The sequence below is a fragment of the Triticum aestivum genome, chromosome 7D (genome assembly GCF_018294505.1).
Source record: "Triticum aestivum cultivar Chinese Spring chromosome 7D, IWGSC CS RefSeq v2.1, whole genome shotgun sequence".
NCBI classification, from domain to species: Eukaryota; Viridiplantae; Streptophyta; class Magnoliopsida; order Poales; family Poaceae; genus Triticum; species Triticum aestivum.
The window spans coordinates 15,525,221-15,536,162 of NC_057814.1; the positions used below are offsets into that span (position 1 = coordinate 15,525,221).

Consider the following 10,942-nt stretch of genomic DNA (forward strand, 5'->3'; position numbering starts at 1 on the left):
CCGTATCAATCAGCACACGGCATTTTTCTCTCACAACAAATCTGCCGTACAAATCAGCAGAAGATCTGCCAAACAGATGAGCAGAAGACACATAGCATCCTAACAGTTAGTTGAAACTTGTACCATGTGATTCTTGAAATTTCAGATGCAGGGGATGTCCCCTACGGCCCTACCGTGATTTTCTTTTTATAAAAAAAAGACACATAGCATCCTAACAGTTAGTTGAAACTTGTACCATGTAATGCTTGAAATTTCATGCTACTGGCAGAGATGAGCCGAATACCCTGTCCTTTGCCTTGGTAGCCTGCAATTCAAAACAGGAAGGGAAAGAGATGTCACCCTGGCTAGGCTAGACTCTATAGCAGCGTCCTGGTAGAATTTTGTTGGTGTTCAGTCAGTGTTCTCTACTTACTTCCATGCTCCAGTCTATGGTCCATGTGACAGATGCAAACAAGAACACTTTGATGAGGCTGCCACAGACGATGCCGAGCCAAAGGCCCTGTTGGGAGAAGAACATCATCAGCATCTGAGTTGAGAGATGATCATGTCGTTTCACTATACTACATTCTAAGTTTTTCTTTTGCAGATGATAATGTTGAGCTTGGTAGAGTTTACCATTCCATTGAGATGGAAGACAAACGCAAGCAGCACCTCCATAGGGATGCCTGCCAAGTAGAACACGCCGAGGTTCACCGTGGCGCCGATCTTTTGCTTGCCGCAGCCCGTGAGCACGCCTGAGAGAGATCCGTGAAGGCCATCTATGAAGAAAGATATCCCAAGAATCGGCAGCATCTTGGCAATGTATGCCACGACCTCCTGCTCGTTGCTGTACATGTACCCCCAAACGTGGCATAGCAGGGTCATGCCCAAGGTCAGGAACAAGCCTAAGAAGAAGGCGATGTACACGACTACCCTCGTTGCCAACTTTGCTGCCTGAGGCTGTCCAGCACCAAGTTCGTTGGAAACGCGCGTGCTGTGGGTGTGGGGTGAAGAAATCAGGCGATCAGCCGATCAAATTTCCAGCAGTGTAATGCTTGCTTGTAGGTATTGAGTGGTAGCAGATAGTAGTAAGTTACCTCACGGAATAACCAAGCCCCGATGGCATCATGAAGAGAAGAATCCCAGTGTTAAGGCTGCAGAATAATTGAACACTCTGTTAGGTTAGCTAGATCAAAGATGTGCTTTTAATTTCTGAAGCTTGATGTGGGGCTATACCAAATTGACAGCACTGAAGTCTCCAGCTGAGGGTTCGGCAGAAGACCAGACAGCAGCACAAGTGTTTCGAAAGCCCACCACTCCAAGCTGCACCCAAAAAATGACATTGTTTCTTTCTATCAAGTGGTGAAGAAGAGGCCCTGTTTTTGAAGATTTGTTAAAAGTTTTCACCTGTAATATGTAAATGAAATCCGGGAGTATGGTATGGTCTACTGCGCAACAAAACAGCCTACGTTTTTTTTTTGAATCTGGGTGAGTATTTTTGAGAATCAGTTGCTACATACCAGATCATCATGGCAGAGGGCACGGCGAGATCGGCGAATTTGCGCAGATCCTTGAACCCCTCCATGGAGAACCCGTTCCACGTGTCCCTGCAGGAGCTCGACAGCCTGACGTACAGGAAAAGCATCACCAGGTTCACGGCGTACGAGATGGCGTTGCTGAGCGCGGCGCCTTTGGCACCCATGCCGGCCTTGAACACGAGCGCTCAGCACACGGCGAGGTGGCAGAACGCCGCGGCGGCCGAGCTGGCCGTCACGGGCAGGACGAGGCTCTGCGCCTGCAGGAACCGGACGTGGCACTGCAGCGGCACGCTCACGGTGAGCGACGGGATGAGCCACCGCGCGTAGGCGCCGGCCTCGGCGGCGATGCGCGGGTCCTGGCCGAGGAGCACGAGGATCCGGCCGGTGTGCGCCCAGACGACGGCGATGGGGACGCAGGTGAGCCCGAGCACCTCCATGGCGCGCTGCTTGTAGACGCCGAGCAGGTGGTGCTGCCGCGCGCCGAACGCCTGCCCGCACAGCGTGTCCAGCGCAGTCGCCATGCCGATCTGCGACAGCCATTGCTCATGCATGCCAAGCAAGAATCAGAACAGAGCCCAGTCGTTGAAGAGAGTGCTGTGTGTATAAGTATGATCGATGAGAGTAGGGAAATGGGCGTACGATGATCTGAAGCCGGTGACGCTGGCGACGGAGTTGGCGAGGGAGGCGCCGGCGAGGGGAAGCTCGCCGAGGTGGCCGACGAACATGAGGGATACTATGTTGATGATGTTCTGCAGCAAGCAGCTGATGATCATCGGCCCGGCGAGGCGAACCAGCCGCTTCGCCTCGGCCGCGGCGAGGCCCTGCCGGCACCATTCGTCCGCCGCCGGGAGCAGCGGCTCTGTGTCTTGCTTGTGGTCCATTGCCGGGTGAATCTCTGATCTCTTGCTCCCGCTGGGGTTGACTTGGAGGAGGAGACAGCGAAGGTGCGGGACACAAGGACCGCGTCGTAGGGCAGGGTGTGGTACTGTGCTCGTTGTAGGATCAGGTGAGACCTTCGGAGCTTTCAAGTTTGACTGGTTGAACTTGTGTCATCTTGGGAACGTATATATTCTCATAATACCGTCACTTGCATTATTAGACTAGACATAATGGAGAGTAACATATACTAGTAGCATACACATATTCCTAGACTATGTTACTACTTTTAGACTAGCCACAATAGGAGTAACGTCAGCAGTAACATCGAGTCAAACTCAACAAATTTGCTTATGTGGCAATGAGTTAATGAGGAGAGAGATAGTTTGAGTAACTTAGCTAGTTACTATAACATCACATGTCCAAATACAATATGAGTCTATAACCTAATAAATGAGGCTTTGCATGTTACCATACTTATGTTATTACCCACTATGAAAGGTAGTAAAATAGTCTAGGGATATGTGTATGTTACTAGTTTATGTTACTCTTCATTGTGGCTAGTTTATAGTGGATAGTAACATAAGTGTGGTGTCATGGAAAACTTCATTTATTAGGTTATAGACTCATATTGCATTGGGACGTGTGATGTTACAGTATTAGCTAAGTTACTCAAATTACCTCTCTTCTCATTAACTCATTGGCGCATAAGCAAATTTGCTGAGTTGGACTCGATGTTACTGCTAAAGTTACTCCCACTGTGGCTAGTCTTAGAGTCTGTTTAGTTCGTGAAATTGGGGGTAGTGTTGGAATAGTGTATTGGGGAGTGTGCCTGTGAGAGAAAATGTGACCGGATGTGACAGGTGTACAATGGTGAATTTTGTGAACTAAAAGGCCCTTATTAGGACATTTTTAGTGGCAGTTTCATACACATTAAATACACTGACACGACAACAATTTTTATGTTGTGACATTGTATTAATGAAGAGAGATGAAATGAATTTCGTGGGGATGAAACCATCATGTGCACACATTTATCTAGATAGCTTGTGTCTTGCACATAACTTAGGAAACAACAATAGATGAAACTATGCATTGGGAGGGAGGCATTTCATCCTAGTTTCAAACGTTTTAAATGATGTGTCACTATAGGTAATTGTGTCGATGAAACTTCCACTGAAATTTTGCTTTAGGCGTGGTAGAATAGATTTGAATTATTGAAAGTTTAATTAAATATATTTCACTCTATTGGATTGGTTCCATTTGGACTTTAAATATAATAATAGTTAAAATATGCCGGTGCTTGCAACATGAAAGTAATAATATTACTATAAAATAAATATGTTGTAAAGCAAATCAATAAGACGAAATAGACTAAATAAATTATCATGGAGATAATTCAGAAGAATCAGTATGATTTTATTAAATCAAGGACTATACAAGACTATTTTGCATGGGCAATTGAATACTTGCATTTATGCCCTCATTCTAAGAACAAAATTTTGCACGTTTTGGAGTTTTGCAAGGTTATATGCACACCTTACTGTAAATTTTACTACATTTTTCATATGCACGCTAGGAAGTCATCCACTAATCGTGTGGGTAGCTTAAGACTCACTTTAACCAAAGGTACTCTAGCCTAGTTGGTTAGAGGAGCTGAGGTATGGTCGCAACCAGTAGACCGAGGTTTGAATCTTCATGGGAACAAATTTCTAAAACTGGTTCCTTCTTATCCTCACGGGAACGAATTTCTGAAACCAGTTCCTTCTTAATGAAAACCTGTCGGGAGGTCTTACCCACTAGCCTATTTTTTCTTAAGACCCACTTTACTCTGCATCTTCCTTCCGTGCTAGTGTCGACGCTAATCAAAATTCTCTTGGAATCCATGGATCTCAACAAATATGAATTTGATATCTACTTTCGCCAGATATGAATCAATATGGAATGTTGTTATCTTCTTTCTTGGTTTTTCGGCCAAATGATCCTTGTTTTTTCTTCATCTGTACTTATTTAGAAAACCAACGAGGATAGCTCATCCCCAAATATCAGTCCATATTGGTTGGGTTTACAACATTTTGGTTGTCCTCTATTAACATTTATTACCTCAAGAATATATAGTTTGAACCTCCCTATCCGTAAGGAGAAGCCATATGACAAATGGAAATCGAGGGATGGCTCTTCATCGTATCTTCAACGGGTAGTATATAGCATTCCTACTCACGTACTCCATCCGTCCTTTAATGAACTGATTTGCTTGTCCTAACTTATTTACAAAACCAACAAAGATAGCTCATCCCCAAATATCATTCCATATTGGTTGGGTTTACAACATTTTGACTGTCCTCTCTTAACCTTTATTACCTCACGGGAGAATATATAGTTTCAAACTCCCTATCCTTAAGGAGAAGCCATATGACAAATGGAAATCGAGGGATGGCTCTTCATCGTATCTTCAACAGGTAGTATATAGGATTCCTACTCACGTACTCCATCCGTCCTTCAATGAACTAATTTGCTTGTCCTAAATGTCATATATTCAACGACGGAGCGAGTATATGGCTTAGAGTTATTTGGTGAACTCTAGGAGACCTCATCCTTGAATATATGATGTTTAGAGCAAACAAATTAGTTCACCGTGAATATATGACGTTTAGAGCAAGCAAATTAGTTCAATAAATTAATTTACTTGTCCTAAACGTCATATATCCAAGGACGGAGGTAGTATATGGCTTAGTGTAAACTCTAGGAGACCTCTTTAATCTTTATTGAGACTATTTCAAGTTGAAGGTGATGTAATCCCACTTAAATATGGTCAAGAAGAGACATTCCTTACCGAAGAGTGGGCCTCAAATTCTGAAATTACCTCCCTATTATGGTCGAAGTCGTTCTCTTTTTAGAGGCTCCCCCAACGGAATCTTTCACTGAGCATGGCTCATGGGTCATAGGATGGCCAAACATAGGCGATAGATGCATATATCAACAATCAACTAGGGAGTCTTTCTTTGGATTAATCACACACTCACTCCCTTTTAAGTTAGGAAGGCATGGAGGCTGCTAGCTGACTAGAATTGCATGAATACACATCACATACACGTACTACATAGATCGCGAAAGTACTACATAGGAAGGTATGGAGGTACTCCGGTTCTGCCACGCATCATGAGGATTATGGCGGTGCCAATCTCCTCCTCCACCGGAGTTGGTCGACCCTCACGATCCATCATCTAGTCCTGGCTGCGAGTTGGCAATAATAGTGGAGGCCCTAGTCTTCTCCTCGGGTCAAATCATCGATTTTCCCGATGTCAATCCTCCTTGATCTGGCTGCCGACGAGTTCTGTAATTCCCCGTCGGAGATCAAATTAGATGGTCAAAATTCCCCTGGATTTCTGGATCAGAGGGGATCTGGTTGTGCGCGTCGTACATCAGTCAATGCGGCTTCAAGAGGGCGCGGCACGAAGCTCCGCCTTATGTCTATACCGTGGGACATGTCTTTCTTTAGATTTTCGTGGTAGGGACAGAGGCGGGAAATGTCATGATGGCTGAGATTGGAGGATTTGAAGAAGGGGCGGAGAGATGTCTTGAATGCGATGAAGTTGCTTAATAGTCTATTATGCGGGCATGGCATGCAGGGAGCTGTTCCTGCCATCTTTGACGCATGATCTTGTGAGCCTGGTGTTTGGTTACTTGCAGGTTGCAGATCCTAGCCGCCGCCTTCCCACGACACTGCCGTTGAATGGCCGGTGTAGAACACCGCTGCCTCGATGAGTAGATTTATTTTAAATGGGTATCAAGATTTTTTTTGATGAGTAGCTTCACCACACACCAAACATAATCCTCAATAAATGGGAGAAAACCCTTGTGCATCATCTGTCAATTCTAAAAATTGAACTCGAGTTGTTAAGCTGCACAACCGCACGCCCAACCACTAAGACTCTCTCTGCAACATTACTTGAAGATGAAAAGAACTTGTGATTCAATAAATTGATCACCTCATTTTCCTTGTTTGCTTTTTTCAGCAACTTGAAATGGTTCTTAGTCAACATTTTAAGGCCTAATGACCTCAAGTTATGAAGAAAAGTGAGTACATAGATTTAGAAGATTACAAATTAGAACCCTGAAAATCTATTACCATGTATACTAAGGAGATACGAATCATAGATATACTTGTAGCTAATTGTCAGTGAGAGGACGGGAACTCGTGCGGTCCCTCCTCGCGGATGGCGGATACAGACATGAGCCGTTTCTGGCCAACGCATTGGTGACATGTGCGCAAGAGCAGGCAGCCAGCTGTGTAGAGACTCGAGGCTTGACTCACAAGCGAGGAGCGATCAACAATGGATGGATTCGGCCGTACGTGGAGAGGGATGGTGGTCTTTCACGTTTCCCAGCCAAACCGCAGAATGGGTCAAGCCATATGTCTCTTATAATGTATACAGTCACTGGTAGAAAAATGGTCAAATGTGAGACACATTAGTCCCGGTTTGCATTTGAGCCGGCACTAATGTGTTCATTAGTGCCGGTTCAAACGGCTAGGCGGGGGGAGATCTTTAGTACAGGTTCAGGGCGAACCTTTAGTACCAGTTCATGCTACGAACCGGTACTAAAGAGGCTGCGGCCCGGCCAGCCCCTTTTATACCGGTTCGTGGCATGAACCGGTAGTAAAAAGGTTGTGGCAGGCTGTTTTTAGTCCCACCTCGCTCCCCTAGCAAGATTTTTACCACCTTAAATATGTTACTTCTCAAACTATCACAAGCACTTGGTCTTCATTGAACTCTATGTGTAGAATTTGTGGTCACAATATGAGTCTTCATCGGTTTCTAAACCGTTGAGGACTTATATTGACAATTCAGATTATACATAAAAAGATCATTATTACTCAATGTATTTTTGATGTATGTTTTTACATGTTTACGCCCTCACTCTCTCCACTCACTCGGTCTCCCCCTCAACCCCCCCCCCCCCCCCCCCCCCGCGCCGGTCCTTCCCCGCCGGCCGCCCCTCACTCTCTGCTGACATGTTTACGCCCTCACTCTCCACTCACTCGGTCTCCCCCTCAATCCCCCCGCGACGGTCCTGCCCCACCGGCCGCCCCTCACTCTCTGCTGACTTAGCATCTGTTACACGGGCGCTTCATTTTTTTTAAACTTATTTGAACTCCAGACTTCTTTTGTGTTTCGTATGCATCATTCAAAGCGAAGTCATCAATTTTCAACACGTTCTGACATCATTTTGTTGTTTTTCATTCATTTACCGATTTGTTTAGAAAGCTAAATGACCGTGAAATTGAAAATCACTACCAAATGAACTCTGAAAATGTTGAAACTTGGCATGGTATCATCATTTCACCGAAATAGCATGTGCAAAAGAGTAGAGACGGTTACGGCAAAAACTGGACGCACTTCGTGTACAAACTGGACAATCTCTTTCGGAGTATCAGGGTTTCGGATGAGAACTCGTCTGTTACACGGTTACTACATTTTTTAACTTATTTGAACTCCAGGCTTTTTTGCGTTCCGTATGCACCATTCAGAGCGAAGTCATCAATTTTCAACACGTTCTGACATCATTTTGCTGTTTTTCATTCATTTACCGATTTGTTTAGACAGCTAAATGACCGTGAAATTAAAAATCACTACCAAATGAACTCTGAAAATGTTGAAACTTGGCATGGTATCATCATTTCACCCAAATAGCATGTGCAAAAGAGTAGAGAGGGTTACGGCAAAAACTGGACGCACTTTATGTACAAACTGGACAATCTCTTTCGGAGTACCAGGGTTTCGGACGAGAACTCGTCTGTTACACGGTTACTTCATTTTTTTAACTTACTTGAACTCCAGACTTTTTTTGCATTCAGTATGCAGCATTCAAAGCGACATCGTCAATTTTCAACCCTTTCTGACATCATTTGCTCTTTTTCAGTCATTTACCAATTTGTTTAGAGAGCTAAATGATCGTGAAATTGAAAATCACTACAAGCTGAACTCTGAAAATGTTGAAACTTGGTATGGTATCATCATTTCATCCACATAGCATGTGCAAAAGAGTAGAGAGGGTTACGGCAAAAACTGGACGCACTTCGTGTACAAACTGGACAATCTCTTTCGGAGTATCAGGGTTTCGGACGAGAACTCATCTATTACACGGTTACTTCATTTTTTAAAACTTATTTGAACTCCAGACTTATTTTGCGTTCAGTATGCAGCATTCAAAGCGACGTCATCAATTTTCAACCCTTTCTGACATCATTTGCTCTTTTTAGTCATTTACCGATTTGTTTAGAGAGTTAAATGACCGTGAAATTCAAAATCACTACAAAATGAACTCTGAAAATGTTGAAACTTGGCATGATATCATCATTTCACCCACATAGCATGTGCAAAAAAGTAGAGAGGGTCACGGCAAAAACTGCACGCATTTCGTGTACATACTGGACAATCTCTTTCGAAGTATTATGGTTTCGGACAAGAACTCATCTGTTACACCGACAATTCAAAATTTTAATAACTTATTACAACTCCGGACTTTTTTGCGTTCAGCAGGCGCCATTCAAAGCCACGTCATCAACTTTCAACCCTTTCTGACATAATTTGCTATTTTAATGCATTTACTGAGTTGTTTTGAGCTAAATGGCCCTGAAATTGAAAAGCACTATAAATGAACTCTGAAAAGCACTAAAATAGAAGAAAATAAATAAAGCAGAAAAGAAAAAATATATATAAAAAACTACTCAGAAATAAATACAAGAAAATAAATAAAGCAGAAAAGAAAAAACTATATAAAAAAACTACTCAGAAATAAATAAAGCAGAAAAGAAAAAACTATATAAAAAATTACTCAGAAATAAATAGAAGAAATAAATAATGCAGAAAAGAAAAAACTATATAAATTCAGGCCCAGAAGGCCCAGCAGGCTCACAGGGCAGCGCGCCATAGTTAGGCCCAGAAGCCTGCTATACAGAGGAGTTCGAGGGAGCAGCCGCGGGTGGGTTTATAAACCAGTGCGGCTGCCCTTCGCCCGGCGAGGTGGGACTAAACTTTGCGCCCCTCGCCTGGCAGCGCATCACCTTTAGTACCGGTTCGTGGCTCCAACCGGTACTAAAGGGGGGGCCTTTAGTACCGGTTGTAGCCACAATCCGGTACTAAAGGGGGTGCGCTTCCCGCCGCTTCGCCTAAAACAGACCTTTAGTACCGGTTGGTGGCTCCAACCGGTACTAAACGTGGGTTCTATATAAGAAAACACTTCAAAAAAATTCGTCAGTTCGTTCTCCCTCTGCTTCTTCTCCTCTGCCCCGTCGCCGCCCCCATCGCCGTCCCCGTCGCCGTCCGTCGCCGTCGCCGCCGCCCCCGTCGCCGTCCCCTCTGCCTCGCCGTCCCATCGCCTCGCCGTACGTCCCGTCGCCTCGCCATCCCGTCGCCTCGCCGTCCCGTCACCTCGCCGTGGCCGTGGCCGTCGCCAGCGCTTTGAGCCCCTCTCCCCGGCCCCTCTCCTCCCTCCAATCGAAGCCGTCGCGCCGCCGACGCCATAGGTGCACACGCGCACGCGCGCGCACACACACACACACGCACGCACACACACACACACCCGCGCGCGCGCACGCACACACACACACGCGCGCACACACACACACGATTCTGTTTTTAGTTTTTTATACAAATGTTTTAGATGAATTAATTAATTAGAATAGATTAATGTCAAATAGTATATAGAAATGTTAGAAATGTTATAGAAATGTTAGAAATTTTAGAAATGTTAGTTTTAGCTAGATGAATTAGATTAATTTCAAATTGTTATAGAAATGCTAGAAATGTTATAGAAATGTTAGTTTTTAGTGTCTTATCATTTTAGTTATAGAAATTTAGAATTTGCATATAAGTCACAATCCAATCATTTAAAAAATGTTACTTTTGCGGCCTATAGTATTTTTTCTCGACGATGCCCGGCCCGCATCCTCGCCGTCGACCCGTTTGCGACGACGTCCTGCTTCAGAGGACCCATGTCAGGGACTGGGCTCCGCCGGGCTGGCACTGGGAGGTGCTACCTTCAGGGGCGCGCCGCTTGGTGAGGAAGCCGGCCCTGATCTCCTTTGGTGGCGTTCGCGTGGGCCACATTCGGTGCAGAGGGAGCCGGCCCCACCGGAGGTGGTGCGTCGCCGTGTCAGGGAGGAGGACGAGCACGTCCGTCGCTACATGGCTGCTATCGACGTCAGGTTCTCCAATACCTGGTGGGTTGTTTGGGCAGATGATCGGAGATATGATCCTGTGATGGTTCCTTCTCTTTGGGTGTCCACCGCCCGCGCCTTAGGAACCGCAAGTGGCCTAGATTCTTCTGTAGTATTCGATCTTTATTAGCTACCTAGCTAGTGATGTATTCGATATATAGTATTCGAGACGATGTATTCGAGATTATATATATATTATTAGAGACGATGTATTCGAGATTATATATTATTGGAGACGATGTATTCGAGAATATATATTATTCAAGACGATGCATATTATATATGTACTATATGATTCAGTTTTTCCTTATTGATTGCATCCATGCAT

At 44.7% G+C, this 10,942-nt stretch overlaps 1 pseudogene; it reads right to left on the reverse strand.

Annotated features, from left to right (window-relative positions):
• Window positions 1-253: 253 nt before the first annotated feature.
• Window positions 254-2,305, reverse strand: LOC123171575 (protein DETOXIFICATION 16-like; annotated as a pseudogene).
• Window positions 2,306-10,942: the final 8,637 nt, after the last annotated feature.